This window comes from Chiloscyllium punctatum, unplaced genomic scaffold (assembly GCF_047496795.1).
Source record: "Chiloscyllium punctatum isolate Juve2018m unplaced genomic scaffold, sChiPun1.3 scaffold_459, whole genome shotgun sequence".
In the NCBI taxonomy this organism is placed as follows: domain Eukaryota; kingdom Metazoa; phylum Chordata; class Chondrichthyes; order Orectolobiformes; family Hemiscylliidae; genus Chiloscyllium; species Chiloscyllium punctatum.
Genome location: NW_027310193.1, coordinates 120,001 through 139,172, shown reverse-complemented (window position 1 = coordinate 139,172; position 19,172 = coordinate 120,001).

The following is a 19,172-nucleotide window of genomic DNA, read 5'->3' as shown; positions in this document are numbered from 1 at the left end:
ACCCGGCGGTTCTGCCGAAGGTCTCACCTTCGAGGGGGGAGCGTCCCGCGTGTTCAGGCCGAATTTTGTGCATTTCCATCGGCGGGAAGAGGTCCAAACGGGAATGGGATTGAATGTGACTGCTGAAGCCGACATTGAGACCTCTAACGCGGGTAGCTCGGCCGGATTTGACCCGGCGGTTCTGCCGAAGGTCTCACCTTCGAGGGGGGAGCGCCCACCGTGTACAGGCCGATTTTCATGCATTTCCAACCGTGGGAAGGGGTCCGAAAGGGGATGGGGGTGAACGTGACTGCTCAACCCGACTTTGAGACCTGTAACGCGGGTAGCTCAGCCGGATTTGACCCGGCGGTTCTGGCGACGGTCTCGCCTTCGAGGGGGGAGCGTCCCGCGTGTTCAGGCCGAATTTTGTGCATTTCCATCGGCGGGAAGAGGTCCAAACGGGAATGGGATTGAATGTGACTGCTGAAGCCGACATTGAGACCTCTAACGCGGGTAGCTCGGCCGGATTTGACCCGGCGGTTCTGCCGAAGGTCTCACCTTCGAGGGGGGAGCGTCCCGCGTGTTCAGGCCGAATTTTGTGCATTTCCATCGGCGGGAAGAGGTCCAAACGGGAATGGGATTGAATGTGACTGCTGAAGCCGACATTGAGACCTCTAACGCGGGTAGCTCGGCCGGATTTGACCCGGCGGTTCTGCCGAAGGTCTCACCTTCGAGGGGGGAGCGCCCACCGTGTACAGGCCGATTTTCATGCATTTCCAACCGTGGGAAGGGGTCCGAAAGGGGATGGGGGTGAACGTGACTGCTCAACCCGACTTTGAGACCTGTAACGCGGGTAGCTCAGCCGGATTTGACCCGGCGGTTCTGGCGACGGTCTCGCCTTCGAGGGGGGAGCGCCCCGCGTGTTCAGGCCGAATTTTGTGCATTTCCATCGGCGGGAAGAGGTCCAAACGGGAATGGGATTGAATGTGACTGCTGAAGCCGACATTGAGACCTCTAACGCGGGTAGCTCGGCAGGATTTGACCCGGCGGTTCTGCCGAAGGTCTCACCTTCGAGGGGGGAGCGCCCACCGTGTACAGGCCGATTTTCATGCATTTCCAACCGTGGGAAGGGGGCCGAAAGGGGATGGGGGTGAATGTGACTGCTCAACCCGACTTTGAGGCATCTAACCCGGGTAGCTCAGCCGGGTTTGACCCGGCGGTTCTGCCGACTGCCTCGCCTTCGAGGGGGGAGCGTCCCCCGTGTACAGGCCGATTTTCATGCATTTCGAACCGTGGGAAGTGGCCCAAAAGGGGATGGGGGTGAATGTGACTGCTCAACCCGACTTTGGCGCTTCCGAGCCGGGTAGCTCAGCCGGGTTTGACCCGGCGGTTCTGCCGACGGTCTCGTCTTCGAGGCGGGTGCCTCCCCCGTGTACAGGCCGATTTTCATGCATTTCGTACCGTGGGAAGTGGTCCAAAAGGGAATGGGGGTGGACGTGACTGCTCATACCGACATCGAGACTTGTAAGCCGTGTAGCTCGGCCGGGTTTGATCCGGCGGGTCTGCCGACGGTCTCGTCTTCGAGAGGGGGGCCTCCCCCGTGTACAGGCCGATTTTCGTGCATTTCCAACGGTGGGAAGAGGTTCAAAAGGGGATGGGGGTGAATGTGACTGCTCAACCCGACTCTGAGGCTTCTAACCCGGGTAGCTCGGCCGGGTTTGACCCGGCGGTTCTGCCGTCGGTCTCGCCTTCGAGAGGGGCGCCTCCCCCGTGTACAGGCCGATTTTCGTGCATTTCCAACGGTGGGAAGAGGTTCAAAAGGGGATGGGGGTGAATGTGACTGCTCAACCCGACTCTGAGGCTTCTAACCCGGGTAGCCCGGCCGGGTTTGACCCGGCGGTTCTGCCGTCGGTCTCGCCTTCGAGGGCGGAGCCTCCCCCGTGTACAGGCCGATTTTCGTGCATTTCAAACCGTGGGAAGCGGTCCAAAAGGGGATGGGAGTGAATGTGACTGCTCATACCGACCTTGGCGCTTCCGACCCGGGTAGCTCAGCCGGGTTTGACCCGGCGGTTCTGCCGACGGTCTCGCCTTCGAGGGGGGAGCGTCCCCCGTGTTCAGGCCGAATTTTGTGCATTTCGAACCGTGGGAAGTTGCCCAAAAGTCGATGGGAGTGAATGTGACTGCTCAACCCGACTTTGGCGCTTCCGAGCCGGGTAGCTCAGCCGGGTTTGACCCGGCGGTTCTGCCGACGGTTTCGTCTTCGAGGCGGGTGCCTCCCCCGTGTACAGGCCGATTTTCATGCATTTCGTACCGTGGGAAGTGGTCCAAAATGGAATAGGGGTGGACGTGACTGCTCATACCGACATTGAGACTTGTAAGCCGTGTAGCTCGGCCGGGTTTGATCCGGCGGGTCTGCCGACGGTCTCGTCTTCGAGGCGGGTGCCTCCCCCGTGTACAGGCCGATTTTCGTGCATTTCGAACCGTGGGAAGTGGTCCAAAAGGGGATGGGGGTGGACGTGACTGCTCAACCCGACTTTGAGGCTTCTAACCCGGATAGCTCGGCCGGGTTTGACCCGGCGGTTCTGCCGACGGTCTCGTCATCGAGGGGGGAGCCTCCCCCGTGTCCAGGCCGATTTTCGTGCATTTCCAACCGTGGGAAGTGGTCCAAAAGGGAATGGGGGTGGACGTGACTGCTCAACCCGGCTTTGAGACTTGTAAGCCGGGTAGCTCAGCCGGGTTTGACCCGGCGGTTCTGCCGACGGTCCCGCCTTCGAGGGCGGACCCTCCCCCGTGTACAGGCCGATTTTCGTGCATTTCCAACGGTGGGAAGAGGTTCAAAAGGGGATGGGGGTGAATGTGACTGCTCAACCCGACTCTGAGGCTTCTAACCCGGGTAGCCCGGCCGGGTTTGACCCGGCGGTTCTGCCGTCGGTCTCGCCTTCGAGGGCGGAGCCTCCCCCGTGTACAGGCCGATTTTCGTGCATTTCAAACCGTGGGAAGCGGTCCAAAAGGGGATGGGAGTGAATGTGACTGCTCATACCGACCTTGGCGCTTCCGACCCGGGTAGCTCAGCCGGGTTTGACCCGGCGGTTCTGCCGACGGTCTCGCCTTCGAGGGGGGAGCGTCCCCCGTGTTCAGGCCGAATTTTGTGCATTTCGAACCGTGGGAAGTTGCCCAAAAGTCGATGGGAGTGAATGTGACTGCTCAACCCGACTTTGGCGCTTCCGAGCCGGGTAGCTCAGCCGGGTTTGACCCGGCGGTTCTGCCGACGGTCTCGTCTTCGAGGCGGGTGCCTCCCCCGTGTACAGGCCGATTTTCATGCATTTCGTACCGTGGGAAGTGGTCCAAAAGGGAATAGGGGTGGACGTGACTGCTCATACCGACATTGAGACTTGTAAGCCGTGTAGCTCGGCCGGGTTTGATCCGGCGGGTCTGCCGACGGTCTCGTCTTCGAGGCGGGTGCCTCCCCCGTGTACAGGCCGATTTTCGTGCATTTCGAACCGTGGGAAGTGGTCCAAAAGGGGATGGGGGTGGACGTGACTGCTCAACCCGACTTTGAGGCTTCTAACCCGGATAGCTCAGCCGGGTTTGACCCGGCGGTTCTGCCGACGGTCTCGCCTTCGAGGGGGGAGCCTCCCCCGTGTACAGGCCGATTTTCGTGCATTTCGAACCGTGGGAAGTGGCCCAAAAGGGGATGGGAGTGAATGTGACTGCTCAACCCGACTTTGGCGCTTCCGAGCCGGGTAGCTCAGCCGGGTTTGACCCGGCGGTTCTGCCGACGGTCTCGTCTTCGAGGCGGGTGCCTCCCCCGTGTACAGGCCGATTTTCATGCATTTCGTACCGTGGGAAGTGGTCCAAAAGGGAATGGGGGTGGACGTGACTGCTCATACCGACATCGAGACTTGTAAGCCGTGTAGCTCGGCCGGGTTTGATCCGGCGGGTCTGCCGACGGTCTCGTCTTCGAGAGGGGGGCCTCCCCCGTGTACAGGCCGATTTTCGTGCATTTCCAACGGTGGGAAGAGGTTCAAAAGGGGATGGGGGTGAATGTGACTGCTCAACCCGACTCTGAGGCTTCTAACCCGGGTAGCTCGGCCGGGTTTGATCCGGCGGTTCTGCCGACGGTCTCGTCTTCGAGGCCGGTGCCTCCCCCGTGTACAGGCCGATTTTCGTGCATTTCCAACGGTGGGAAGTGGTCCAAAAGGGAATGGGGGTGGACGTGTCTGCTCATACCGACTTTGAGACTTGTAAGCCGGGTAGCTCAGCCGGGTTTGTTCCGGCGGTTCTGCCGACGGTCTCGTCATCGAGGGGGGAGCCTCCCCCGTGTCCAGGCCGATTTTCATGCATTTCCAACCGTGGGAAGTGGTCCAAAAGGGAATGGGGGTGAATGTGACTGCTCATACCGACTTTGAGACTTTTAAGCCGGGTAGCTCAGCCGGGTTTGACCCGGCGGTTCTGCCGACGGCCTCGCCTTCGAGGGGGGAGCGTCCCCCGTGTTCAGGCCGAATTTTGTGCATTTCGAACCGTGGGAAGTTGCCCAAAAGTCGATGGGAGTGAATGTGACTGCTCAACCCGACTTTGAGACTTGTAAGCCGGGTAGCTCAGCCGGGTTTGACCCGGCGGTTCTGCCGACGGTCTCGTCTTCGAGGCGGGTGCCTCCCCCGTGTACAGGCCGATTTTCATGCATTTCGTACCGTGGGAAGCGGTCCAAAAGGGGATGGGAGTGAACGTGACTGCTCATACCGACTTTGGCGCTTCCGAGCCGGGTAGCTCAGCCGGGTTTGACCCGGCGGTTCTGCCGACGGTCTCGTCTTCGAGGCGGGTGCCTCTCCCGTGTACAGGCCGATTTTCGTGCATTTCCAACCGTGGGAAGTGGTCCAAAAGGGAATGGGGGTGGACGTGACTGCTCAACCCGGCTTTGAGACTTGTAAGCCGGGTAGCTCAGCCGGGTTTGACCCGGCGGTTCTGCCGACGGTCCCGCCTTCGAGGGCGGACCCTCCCCCGTGTACAGGCCGATTTTCGTGCATTTCCAACGGTGGGAAGAGGTCCAAAAGGGGATGGGAGTGAACGTGACTGCTCAACCCGACTCTGAGGCTTCTAACCCGGGTAGCTCGGCCGGGTTTGACCCGTCGATTCTGCCGATGGTCTCGTTTTGGAGGGGGGAGCCTCCCCCGTGTTCAGTCCGATTTTCGTGCATTTCGAACCGTGGGAAGCGGCCCAAAAGGGGATGGGAGTGAATGTGACTGCTCATACCGACTTTGGCGCTTCCGAGCCTGGTAGCTCAGCCGGGTTTGATCCGGCGGTTCTGCCGACGGTCTCGTCTTCGAGGCGGCTCCCTCCCCCGTGTACAGGCCGATTTTCATGCATTTCGTACCGTGGGAAGTGGTCCAAAAGGGAATGGGGGTGGACGTGACTGCTCATACCGACATCGAGACTTGTAAGCCGTGTAGCTCGGCCGGGTTTGATCCGGCGGGTCTGCCGACGGTCTCGTCTTCGAGAGGGGGGCCTCCCCCGTGTACAGGCCGATTTTCGTGCATTTCCAACGGTGGGAAGAGGTTCAAAAGGGGATGGGGGTGAATGTGACTGCTCAACCCGACTCTGAGGCTTCTAACCCGGGTAGCTCGGCCGGGTTTGATCCGGCGGTTCTGCCGACGGTCTCGTCTTCGAGGCCGGTGCCTCCCCCGTGTACAGGCCGATTTTCGTGCATTTCCAACGGTGGGAAGTGGTCCAAAAGGGAATGGGGGTGGACGTGTCTGCTCATACCGACTTTGAGACTTGTAAGCCGGGTAGCTCAGCCGGGTTTGTTCCGGCGGTTCTGCCGACGGTCTCGTCATCGAGGGGGGAGCCTCCCCCGTGTCCAGGCCGATTTTCATGCATTTCCAACCGTGGGAAGTGGTCCAAAAGGGAATGGGGGTGAATGTGACTGCTCATACCGACTTTGAGACTTTTAAGCCGGGTAGCTCAGCCGGGTTTGACCCGGCGGTTCTGCCGACGGCCTCGCCTTCGAGGGGGGAGCGTCCCCCGTGTTCAGGCCGAATTTTGTGCATTTCGAACCGTGGGAAGTTGCCCAAAAGTCGATGGGAGTGAATGTGACTGCTCAACCCGACTTTGAGACTTGTAAGCCGGGTAGCTCAGCCGGGTTTGACCCGGCGGTTCTGCCGACGGTCTCGTCTTCGAGGCGGGTGCCTCCCCCGTGTACAGGCCGATTTTCATGCATTTCGTACCGTGGGAAGCGGTCCAAAAGGGGATGGGAGTGAACGTGACTGCTCATACCGACTTTGGCGCTTCCGAGCCGGGTAGCTCAGCCGGGTTTGACCCGGCGGTTCTGCCGACGGTCTCGTCTTCGAGGCGGGTGCCTCTCCCGTGTACAGGCCGATTTTCGTGCATTTCCAACCGTGGGAAGTGGTCCAAAAGGGAATGGGGGTGGACGTGACTGCTCAACCCGGCTTTGAGACTTGTAAGCCGGGTAGCTCAGCCGGGTTTGACCCGGCGGTTCTGCCGACGGTCCCGCCTTCGAGGGCGGACCCTCCCCCGTGTACAGGCCGATTTTCGTGCATTTCCAACGGTGGGAAGAGGTCCAAAAGGGGATGGGAGTGAACGTGACTGCTCAACCCGACTCTGAGGCTTCTAACCCGGGTAGCTCGGCCGGGTTTGACCCGTCGATTCTGCCGATGGTCTCGTTTTGGAGGGGGGAGCCTCCCCCGTGTTCAGTCCGATTTTCGTGCATTTCGAACCGTGGGAAGCGGCCCAAAAGGGGATGGGAGTGAATGTGACTGCTCATACCGACTTTGGCGCTTCCGAGCCTGGTAGCTCAGCCGGGTTTGATCCGGCGGTTCTGCCGACGGTCTCGTCTTCGAGGCGGCTCCCTCCCCCGTGTACAGGCCGATTTTCATGCATTTCGTACCGTGGGAAGTGGTCCAAAAGGGAATGGGGGTGGACGTGACTGCTCATACCGACATCGAGACTTGTAAGCCGTGTAGCTCGGCCGGGTTTGATCCGTCGGGTCTGCCGACGGTCTCGTCTTCGAGAGGGGGGCCTCCCCCGTGTACAGGCCGATTTTCGTGCATTTCCAACGGTGGGAAGAGGTTCAAAAGGGGATGGGGGTGAATGTGACTGCTCAACCCGACTCTGAGGCTTCTAACCCGGGTAGCTCGGCCGGGTTTGATCCGGCGGTTCTGCCGACGGTCTCGTCTTCGAGGCCGGTGCCTCCCCCGTGTACAGGCCGATTTTCGTGCATTTCCAACGGTGGGAAGTGGTCCAAAAGGGAATGGGGGTGGACGTGTCTGCTCATACCGACTTTGAGACTTGTAAGCCGGGTAGCTCAGCCGGGTTTGTTCCGGCGGTTCTGCCGACGGTCTCGTCATCGAGGGGGGAGCCTCCCCCGTGTCCAGGCCGATTTTCATGCATTTCCAACCGTGGGAAGTGGTCCAAAAGGGAATGGGGGTGAATGTGACTGCTCATACCGACTTTGAGACTTTTAAGCCGGGTAGCTCAGCCGGGTTTGACCCGGCGGTTCTGCCGACGGCCTCGCCTTCGAGGGGGGAGCGTCCCCCGTGTTCAGGCCGAATTTTGTGCATTTCGAACCGTGGGAAGTTGCCCAAAAGTCGATGGGAGTGAATGTGACTGCTCAACCCGACTTTGAGACTTGTAAGCCGGGTAGCTCAGCCGGGTTTGACCCGGCGGTTCTGCCGACGGTCTCGTCTTCGAGGCGGGTGCCTCCCCCGTGTACAGGCCGATTTTCATGCATTTCGTACCGTGGGAAGCGGTCCAAAAGGGGATGGGAGTGAACGTGACTGCTCATACCGACTTTGGCGCTTCCGAGCCGGGTAGCTCAGCCGGGTTTGACCCGGCGGTTCTGCCGACGGTCTCGTCTTCGAGGCGGGTGCCTCTCCCGTGTACAGGCCGATTTTCGTGCATTTCCAACCGTGGGAAGTGGTCCAAAAGGGAATGGGGGTGGACGTGACTGCTCAACCCGGCTTTGAGACTTGTAAGCCGGGTAGCTCAGCCGGGTTTGACCCGGCGGTTCTGCCGACGGTCCCGCCTTCGAGGGCGGACCCTCCCCCGTGTACAGGCCGATTTTCGTGCATTTCCAACGGTGGGAAGAGGTCCAAAAGGGGATGGGAGTGAACGTGACTGCTCAACCCGACTCTGAGGCTTCTAACCCGGGTAGCTCGGCCGGGTTTGACCCGTCGATTCTGCCGATGGTCTCGTTTTGGAGGGGGGAGCCTCCCCCGTGTTCAGTCCGATTTTCGTGCATTTCGAACCGTGGGAAGCGGCCCAAAAGGGGATGGGAGTGAATGTGACTGCTCATACCGACTTTGGCGCTTCCGAGCCTGGTAGCTCAGCCGGGTTTGATCCGGCGGTTCTGCCGACGGTCTCGTCTTCGAGGCGGCTCCCTCCCCCGTGTACAGGCCGATTTTCATGCATTTCGTACCGTGGGAAGTGGTCCAAAAGGGAATGGGGGTGGACGTGACTGCTCATACCGACATCGAGACTTGTAAGCCGTGTAGCTCGGCCGGGTTTGATCCGTCGGGTCTGCCGACGGTCTCGTCTTCGAGAGGGGGGCCTCCCCCGTGTACAGGCCGATTTTCGTGCATTTCCAACGGTGGGAAGAGGTTCAAAAGGGGATGGGGGTGAATGTGACTGCTCAACCCGACTCTGAGGCTTCTAACCCGGGTAGCTCGGCCGGGTTTGATCCGGCGGTTCTGCCGACGGTCTCGTCTTCGAGGCCGGTGCCTCCCCCGTGTACAGGCCGATTTTCGTGCATTTCCAACGGTGGGAAGTGGTCCAAAAGGGAATGGGGGTGGACGTGTCTGCTCATACCGACTTTGAGACTTGTAAGCCGGGTAGCTCAGCCGGGTTTGTTCCGGCGGTTCTGCCGACGGTCTCGTCATCGAGGGGGGAGCCTCCCCCGTGTCCAGGCCGATTTTCATGCATTTCCAACCGTGGGAAGTGGTCCAAAAGGGAATGGGGGTGAATGTGACTGCTCATACCGACTTTGAGACTTTTAAGCCGGGTAGCTCAGCCGGGTTTGACCCGGCGGTTCTGCCGACGGCCTCGCCTTCGAGGGGGGAGCGTCCCCCGTGTTCAGGCCGAATTTTGTGCATTTCGAACCGTGGGAAGTTGCCCAAAAGTCGATGGGAGTGAATGTGACTGCTCAACCCGACTTTGAGACTTGTAAGCCGGGTAGCTCAGCCGGGTTTGACCCGGCGGTTCTGCCGACGGTCTCGTCTTCGAGGCGGGTGCCTCCCCCGTGTACAGGCCGATTTTCATGCATTTCGTACCGTGGGAAGCGGTCCAAAAGGGGATGGGAGTGAACGTGACTGCTCATACCGACTTTGGCGCTTCCGAGCCGGGTAGCTCAGCCGGGTTTGACCCGGCGGTTCTGCCGACGGTCTCGTCTTCGAGGCGGGTGCCTCTCCCGTGTACAGGCCGATTTTCGTGCATTTCCAACCGTGGGAAGTGGTCCAAAAGGGAATGGGGGTGGACGTGACTGCTCAACCCGGCTTTGAGACTTGTAAGCCGGGTAGCTCAGCCGGGTTTGACCCGGCGGTTCTGCCGACGGTCCCGCCTTCGAGGGCGGACCCTCCCCCGTGTACAGGCCGATTTTCGTGCATTTCCAACGGTGGGAAGAGGTCCAAAAGGGGATGGGAGTGAACGTGACTGCTCAACCCGACTCTGAGGCTTCTAACCCGGGTAGCTCGGCCGGGTTTGACCCGTCGATTCTGCCGATGGTCTCGTTTTGGAGGGGGGAGCCTCCCCCGTGTTCAGTCCGATTTTCGTGCATTTCGAACCGTGGGAAGCGGCCCAAAAGGGGATGGGAGTGAATGTGACTGCTCATACCGACTTTGGCGCTTCCGAGCCTGGTAGCTCAGCCGGGTTTGATCCGGCGGTTCTGCCGACGGTCTCGTCTTCGAGGCGGCTCCCTCCCCCGTGTACAGGCCGATTTTCATGCATTTCGTACCGTGGGAAGTGGTCCAAAAGGGAATGGGGGTGGACGTGACTGCTCATACCGACATCGAGACTTGTAAGCCGTGTAGCTCGGCCGGGTTTGATCCGTCGGGTCTGCCGACGGTCTCGTCTTCGAGAGGGGGGCCTCCCCCGTGTACAGGCCGATTTTCGTGCATTTCCAACGGTGGGAAGAGGTTCAAAAGGGGATGGGGGTGAATGTGACTGCTCAACCCGACTCTGAGGCTTCTAACCCGGGTAGCTCGGCCGGGTTTGATCCGGCGGTTCTGCCGACGGTCTCGTCTTCGAGGCCGGTGCCTCCCCCGTGTACAGGCCGATTTTCGTGCATTTCCAACGGTGGGAAGTGGTCCAAAAGGGAATGGGGGTGGACGTGTCTGCTCATACCGACTTTGAGACTTGTAAGCCGGGTAGCTCAGCCGGGTTTGTTCCGGCGGTTCTGCCGACGGTCTCGTCATCGAGGGGGGAGCCTCCCCCGTGTCCAGGCCGATTTTCATGCATTTCCAACCGTGGGAAGTGGTCCAAAAGGGAATGGGGGTGAATGTGACTGCTCATACCGACTTTGAGACTTTTAAGCCGGGTAGCTCAGCCGGGTTTGACCCGGCGGTTCTGCCGACGGCCTCGCCTTCGAGGGGGGAGCGTCCCCCGTGTTCAGGCCGAATTTTGTGCATTTCGAACCGTGGGAAGTTGCCCAAAAGTCGATGGGAGTGAATGTGACTGCTCAACCCGACTTTGAGACTTGTAAGCCGGGTAGCTCAGCCGGGTTTGACCCGGCGGTTCTGCCGACGGTCTCGTCTTCGAGGCGGGTGCCTCCCCCGTGTACAGGCCGATTTTCATGCATTTCGTACCGTGGGAAGCGGTCCAAAAGGGGATGGGAGTGAACGTGACTGCTCATACCGACTTTGGCGCTTCCGAGCCGGGTAGCTCAGCCGGGTTTGACCCGGCGGTTCTGCCGACGGTCTCGTCTTCGAGGCGGGTGCCTCTCCCGTGTACAGGCCGATTTTCGTGCATTTCCAACCGTGGGAAGTGGTCCAAAAGGGAATGGGGGTGGACGTGACTGCTCAACCCGGCTTTGAGACTTGTAAGCCGGGTAGCTCAGCCGGGTTTGACCCGGCGGTTCTGCCGACGGTCCCGCCTTCGAGGGCGGACCCTCCCCCGTGTACAGGCCGATTTTCGTGCATTTCCAACGGTGGGAAGAGGTCCAAAAGGGGATGGGAGTGAACGTGACTGCTCAACCCGACTCTGAGGCTTCTAACCCGGGTAGCTCGGCCGGGTTTGACCCGTCGATTCTGCCGATGGTCTCGTTTTGGAGGGGGGAGCCTCCCCCGTGTTCAGTCCGATTTTCGTGCATTTCGAACCGTGGGAAGCGGCCCAAAAGGGGATGGGAGTGAATGTGACTGCTCATACCGACTTTGGCGCTTCCGAGCCTGGTAGCTCAGCCGGGTTTGATCCGGCGGTTCTGCCGACGGTCTCGTCTTCGAGGCGGCTCCCTCCCCCGTGTACAGGCCGATTTTCATGCATTTCCAACGGTGGGAACAGGTTCAAAAGGGGATGGGAGTGATTGTGACTGCTCAACCCGACTCTAGGGCTTCTAACCCGGGTAGCCCGGCCGGGTTTGACCCGGCGGTTCTGCCGACGGTCTCGTCTTCGAGGCGGGTGCCTCCCCCGTGTACAGGCCGATTTTCATGCATTTCGTACCGTGGGAAGTGGTCCAAAAGGGAATGGGGGTGGACGTGTCTGCTCATACCGACTTTGAGACTTGTAAGCCGGGTAGCTCAGCCGGGTTTGTTCCGGCGGGTCTGCCGACGGTCTCGTCTTCGAGAGGGGGGGGGCCTCCCCCGTGTACAGGCCGATTTTCGTGCATTTCCAACGGTGGGAACAGGTTCAAAAGGGGATGGGAGTGAATGTGACTGCTCAACCCGACTCTGAGGCTTCTAACCCGGGTAGCTCGGCCGGGTTTGACCCGGCGGTTCTGCCGTCGGTCTCGCCTTCGAGAGGGGCGCCTCCCCCGTGTACAGGCCGATTTTCGTGCATTTCCAACGGTGGGAACAGGTTCAAAAGGGGATGGGGGTGAATGCGACTGCTCAACCCGACTCTGAGGCTTCTAACCCGGGTAGCTCAGCCGGGTTTGACCCGGCGGGTCTGCCGACGGTCTCGTCTTCGAGGCGGGTGCCTCCCCCGTATACAGGCCGATTTTCATGCATTTCGAACCGTGTGAAGTGGTCCAAAAGGGAATGGGGGTGGACGTGTCTGCTCATACCGACTTTGAGACTTGTAAGCCGGGTAGCTCAGCCGGGTTTGTTCCGGCGGTTCTGCCGACGGTCTCGTCTTCGAGGCGGGTGCCTCCCCCGTGTACAGGCCGATTTTCGTGCATTTGCAACGGTGGGAAGTTGCCCAAAAGTCGATGGGAGTGAATGTGACTGCTCAACCCGACTCTGAGGCTTCTAACCCGGGTAGCTCGGCCGGGTTTGACCCGGCGGTTCTGCCGACGGTCTCGTCTTCGAGGCGGGTGCCTCCCCCGTGTACAGGCCGATGTTCGTGCATTTCGAACCGTGGGAAGTGGTCTAAAAGTCGATGGGAGTGAACGTGACTGCTCAACCCGACTTTGAGACTTGTAAGCCGGGTAGCTCAGCCAGGTTTGACCCGGCGGTTCTGCCGACGGTCTCGCCTTCGAGGGCGGACCCTCCCCCGTGTACAGGCCGGTTTTCGTGCATTTCGAACCGTGGGAAGTGATCCAAAAGGGAATGGGGGTGAACGTGACTGCCCAACCCGGCTTTGAGACTTGTAAGCCGGGTAGCTCAGCCGGGTTGGACCCGGCGGTTCTGCCGACGGTCTCGACTTCGAGGCGGGTGCCTCCCCCGTGTACAGGCCGATTTTCATGCATTTGCAACGGTGGGAAGTTGCCCAAAAGTCGATGGGAGTGAATGTGACTGCTCAACCCGACTTCGAGACTTGTAAGCCGGGTAGCTCAGCCGGGTTTGACCCGGCGGTTCTGCCGACGGTCTCGCCTTCGAGGGGGGAGCCTCCCCCGTGTACAGGCCGATTTTCGTGCATTTCCAACGGTGGGAACAGGTTCAAAAGGGGATGGGAGTGATTGTGACTGCTCAACCCGACTCTAGGGCTTCTAACCCGGGTAGCCCGGCCGGGTTTGACCCGGCGGTTCTGCCGACGGTCTCGTCTTCGAGGCGGGTGCCACCCCCGTATACAGGCCGATTTTCATGCATTTCGAACCGTGGGAAGTGGTCCAAAAGGGAATGGGGGTGGACGTGTCTGCTCATACCGACTTTGAGACTTGTAAGCCGGGTAGCTCAGCCGGGTTTGATCCGGCGGTTCTGCCGACGGTCTCGCCTTCGAGGGGGGAGCCTCCCCCGTGTTCAGTCCGATTTCCATGCATTTCCAACCGTGGGAAGTTGCCCAAAAGGGGATGGGAGTGAATGTGACTGCTCAACCCGACTTTGGCGCTTCCGAGCCGGGTAGCTCAGCCGGGTTTGACCCGGCGGTTCTGCCGACGGTCTCGTCTTCGAGGCGGGTGCCTCCCCCGTGTACAGGCCGATTTTCATGCATTTGGAACCGTGGGAAGTGGTCCAAAAGGGAATGGGGGTGGACGTGACTGCTCATACCGACTTTGAGACTTGTAAGCCGGGTAGCTCAGCCGGGTTTGACCCGGCGGTTCTGCCGACGGTCTCGCCTTCGAGGGGGGAGCCTCCCCCGTGTTCAGTCCGATTTTCGTGCATTTCCCACGGTGGGAAATGGTATCTTTCATTACGGGGACAAGGGTCTGAAGCGGTGAAGTCAGTAACCGGCATAGTTAAGGAAAGGGTTCGAATTTTCTCAACAGTACGAAAAAAGTGAGCAGGGAAGCTAGAGAAGGTGTCAGTGAGTCCCAAACGAGTGAACCGCAAAACTTAGGGAAATGCCCGAAAGCGTTTTAAAGGGTGAAATCGGGAACGAGGAAATGATGGGAAAGTGCCTGAAAGTGCTAAATGAGTAAACAGAAAAACGAAGAAAAATGTTTGAAAAGAAGAAGTGAGTAACCAGGAAAACTTAGAAAAATGTTCAAAACGAAGAAATCAGTAACCAGGAAAACTTAGAAAAATGATCAAAAAGAAGAAATGAGTAACCAGGAAAACTTAGAAAAATGTTTAAAAAGAAGAAATCAGTAACCAGGAAAACTTAGGAAAATGTTTAAAAAGAAGAAGTGAGTAACCAGAAAAACTTAGAAAAATGTTTAAAAAGAAGAAATCAGTAACCAGAAAAACTGCGAAAAATGTTTAAAAAGAAGAAATGAGTAACCAGAAAAACTTAGAAAAATGTTTAAAAAGAAGAAATCAGTAACCAGGAAAACTTAGAAAAATGTTTAAAAAGAAGAAATCAGTAACCAGGAAAACTTAGAAAAATGTTATAAAAGAAGAAGTGAGTAACCAGAAAAACTTAGAAAAATGTTTAAAAAGAAGAAATCAGTAACCAGAAAAACTGCGAAAAATGTTTAAAAAGAAGAAATCAGTAACCAGACAAACTGCGAAAAATGTTTAAAAAGAAGAAATCAGTAACCAGGAAAACTTAGAAAAATGTTTAAAAAGAAGAAGTGAGTAACCAGAAAAACTTAGAAAAATGTTTAAAAAGAAGAAATCAGTAACCAGAAAAACTGCGAAAAATGTTTAAAAAGAAGAAATCAGTAACCAGGAAAACTTAGAAAAATGTTTAAAAAGAAGAAATCAGTAACCAGAAAAACTTAGAAAAATGTTTCAAAAGAAGAAGTGAGTAACCAGAAAAACTTAGAAAAATGTTTAAAAAGAAGAAATCAGTAACCAGGAAAACTTAGAAAAATGTTTAAAAAGAAGAAATCAGTAACCAGAAAAACTGCGAAAAATGTTTAAAAAGAAGAAATCAGTAACCAGAAAAACTGCGAAAAATGTTTAAAAAGAAGAAATCAGTAACCAGACAAACTGCGAAAAATGTTTAAAAAGAAGAAATCAGTAACCAGAAAAACTTAGAAAAATGTTTAAAAAGAAGAAATCAGTAACCAGAAAAACTGCGAAAAATGTTTAAAAAGAAGAAATCAGTAACCAGAAAAACTTAGAAAAATGTTTAAAAAGAAGAAGTGAGTAACCAGAAAAACTTAGAAAAATGTTTAAAAAGAAGAAATGAGTAACCAGGAAAACTTAGAAAAATGTTTAAAAAGAAGAAATCAGTAACCAGAAAAACTTAGAAAAATGTTTAAAAAGAAGAAATGAGTAACCAGAAAAACTTAGAAAAATGTTTAAAAAGAAGAAATCAGTAACCAGAAAAACGGCGAAAAATGTTTAAAAAGAAGAAATCAGTAACCAGAAAAACGGCGAAAAATGTTTAAAAAGAAGAAATCAGTAACCAGACAAACTGCGAAAAATGTTTAAAAAGAAGAAATCAGTAACCAGAAAAACTTAGAAAAATGTTTAAAAAGAAGAAATCAGTAACCAGGAAAACTTGGAAAAAAACACTTAGAAAAATTTTCAGCAAAGTGTGAAAAATATTCTAAGTGTCAGCGGAGGAAAATGCTGCAGCATCGGGAAAGATTCGCAAACTTACACCGAACATGTGCTCCGAAGTGCCGGAGGAATTGGGTGAATTGAGCCCGGCAAATGGCCAGCTGTCGTTTTGTGCCTGCAGCCCGAAAACTTTAACTTTGTCTGTCGCGGAAGTCCGGACCGAGAAAAATCCAAACGGTTTTGACCGGACCGAGTTCCAGACCGATGCAGTCAAATTTGGAATTCAGACCCATTCAGTGCCACTTGTAGTTTTTCCGCAGTGAGGTTGGCGGGGTACCCGGAGATATATGGGAACACGATTTTTAGAACAAAATGGCGGCGCGGGACCGTTCTGAAAGGCATCCGAAAAACGGTTCCACGGGCATAGCACTTTAATGACAGGTATGAGTGCATGCCGGAGAGCTCTTGGAAGTCGAATTTTTGACACTTTGTCAATTTTTTGACAGATTTGACAAACTCTTTCTGTCTGTTCTAAGAGTCAGTCAGAGACTTGTGCGGCGGTCTTTTGACACTATTGGAGGGCGGGCAAACCCCACGTTGACTCCGGCCGTCCCTCCACAGGCGCTCGTGTCCAAAATGAAGGCGAGAGACGCGAGTGGCCTGGTTCCCTTGGGTGTTGCCAAGAAGGCTGCGGGCTGACCGTTGCCTGAGCACTCCCTAAAGCCTCTTGTGATGAGAGCAGACCTCGCCTGCCGCACGACCGGCTCTGGGAGTCGTTGGGCCGCTATTTGTGAATAGTCTGGTCCTCCTCTGCCACCCGGACAAGCGCGATGGCTCTGCCGCCCTGCGGTGCTCGTCACCCAGGTTTGGGGAACACGATACTCGTAACAAAAATAAAAGGCGGCTCGGGACCTGCAGGCGAAAGGGGTCCCGTGGTGCTAAGCACGTCGACTTCGGGTCTCGGTGCAAGCCGGAGAGCTCACGGAAGTCTAAAGTTTTCGGCACGTGGTCGAATCTTTTCAAAGGCTTACCCGGCTCTTTCCGTCCATTCTGAGAGTAAGTCAGAGGCCGGTGCGGAGGTCTCTTGACAATCGGAGGGGGTGGTGGCCCTCCGCAGGCGCTCGTGTCGAAAATGAAGGCGAGAGACGCGAGTGGCCTGGTTCCCCTGGGTGTTGCCAGGAAGGCTGCGGGCTGACCCTTGCCTGAGCACTCCCTAAAGCCTCTTGTGATGAGAGCAGACCTCGCGCGCCGCACGACCGGCTCTGGGAGTCGTTGGGCCGCTATCTGTGAATAGTCTGGTCCTCCTCTGCCACCCGGCCAAGTGCGATGGCTCTGCCGCCCTGCGGTGCTCGTCACGCAGGTATGGGGCACACGATGCTCGTAACAGCAAATAAAGGCGGCTCGGGACCTGCAGGCGAAAGGGGTCCCGTGGTGCTTAGCACGTCGACTTCGGGTCTCGGTGCAAGCCGGAGAGCTCACGGAAGTCTAAAGTTTTCGGCACGTGGTCGAATCTTTTGAAAGGCTTACCCGGCTCTTTCCGTCCATTCTGAGAGTCAGTCAGAGGCCGGTGCGGCGGTCTATTGACGACCGGAGGCTCCCATGGGTGTTGCGATGAGGGTGGAGGGCACAGAACCTTGCCTTAGCACTCCCTAATAAAGCCTCTTGTGAAGAGAGCAGACCTCGCGCGCCGCACGACCGGCTCTGGGAGTCGTTGGGCCGCTATCTGTGAATAGTCTGGTCCTCCTCTGCCACCCGGCCAAGTGCGATGGCTCTGCCGCCCTGCGGTGCTCGTCACGCAGGTATGGGGCACACGATGCTCGTAACAGCAAATAAAGGCGGCTCGGGACCTGCAGGCGAAAGGGGTCCCGTGGTGCTTCGCACGTCGACTTCGGGTCTCGGTGCAAGCCGGAGAGCTCACGGAAGTCTAAAGTTTTCGGCACGTGGTCGAATCTTTTGAAAGGCTTACCCGGCTCTTTCCGTCCATTCTGAGAGTCAGTCAGAGGCCGGTGCGGCGGTCTATTGACGACCGGAGGCTCCCATGGGTGTTGCGATGAGGGTGGAGGGCACAGAACCTTGCCTTAGCACTCCCTAATAAAGCCTCTTGTGAAGAGAGCAGACCTCGCGCGCCGCACGACCGGCTCTGGGAGTCGTTGGGCCGCTATCTGCGAATAGTCGGGTCCTCCTCTGCCACCCGGCCAAGTGCGATGGCTCTGCCGCCCTGCGGTGCTCGTCACGCAGGTATGGGGCACACGATGCTCGTAACAGCAAATAAAGGCGGCTCGGGACCTGCAGGCGAAAGGGGTCCCGTGGTGCTTCGCACGTCGACTTCGGGTCTCGGTGCAAGCCGGAGAGCTCACGGAAGTCTAAAGTTTTCGGCACGTGGTCGAATCTTTTGAAAGGCTTACCCGGCTCTTTCCGTCCATTCTGAGAGTCAGTCAGAGGCCGGTGCGGCGGTCTATTGACGACCGGAGGCTCCCATGGGTGTTGCGATGAGGGTGGAGGGCACAGAACCTTGCCTTAGCACTCCCTAATAAAGCCTCTTGTGAAGAGAGCAGACCTCGCGCGCCGCACGACCGGCTCTGGGAGTCGTTGGGCCGCTATCTGTGAATAGTCGGGTCCTCCTCTGCCACCCGGCCAAGTGCGATGGCTCTGCCGCCCTGCGGTGCTCGTCACGCAGGTATGGGGCACACGATGCTCGTAACAGCAAATAAAGGCGGCTCGGGACCTGCAGGCGAAAGGGGTCCCGTGGTGCTTAGCACGTCGACTTCGGGTCTCGGTGCAAGCCGGAGAGCTCACGGAAGTCTAAAGTTTTCGGCACGTGGTCGAATCTTTTGAAAGGCTTACCCGGCTCTTTCCGTCCATTCTGAGAGTCAGTCAGAGGCCGGTGCGGCGGTCTATTGACGACCGGAGGCTCCCATGGGTGTTGCGATGAGGGTGGAGGGCACAGAACCTTGCCTTAGCACTCCCTAATAAAGCCTCTTGTGAAGAGAGCAGACCTCGCGCGCCGCACGACCGGCTCTGGGAGTCGTTGGGCCGCTATCTGTGAATAGTCTGGTCCTCCTCTGCCACCCGGCCAATCGCGATGGCTCTGCCGCCCTGCGGTGCTTATCACGCAGGTTTGGGGCACACGATACTCGTAACAGCAAATTAAAAATAAAGGCGGCTCGGGACCTGCAGGCGAAAGGGGTCCCGGTGCAAGCCGGAGAGCTCACGGAAGTCTAAAGTTTTCGGCACGTGGTCGAATCTTTTGAAAGGCTTACACGGCTCTTTCCGTCCATTCTGAGAGTTAAGTCAGAGGCCTGTGCGGAGGTCTCTCGACGACATGAGGAGTTGGCTAACCCTGGGTGTTGCGATGAGGGTGGAGGCCGCAGAACCTTGCCTTAGCACTCCCTAAAGCCACTTGTGATGAGAGCAGACCTCGCGTGCCGCACCACCGGCTCTGGGAGTCGTTGGGCCGCTATCTGTGAATAGTCTGGTCCTCCTCTGCCACCCGGCCAAGCGCGATGGCTCTGCCGCCCTGCGGTGCTTATCACGCAGGTTTGGGGCACACGATACTCGTAACAGAAAATTAAAAATAAAGGCGGCTCGGGACCTGCAGGCGAAAGGGGTCCCGGTGCAAGCCGGAGAGCTCAGGGAAGTCTAAAGTTTTCGGCACGTGGTCGAATCTTTTGAAAGGCTTACCCGGCTCTTTCCGTCCATTCTGAGAGTTAAGTCAGAGGCCTGTGCGGAGGTCTCTCGACGACATGAGGGGTTGGCTAACCCTGG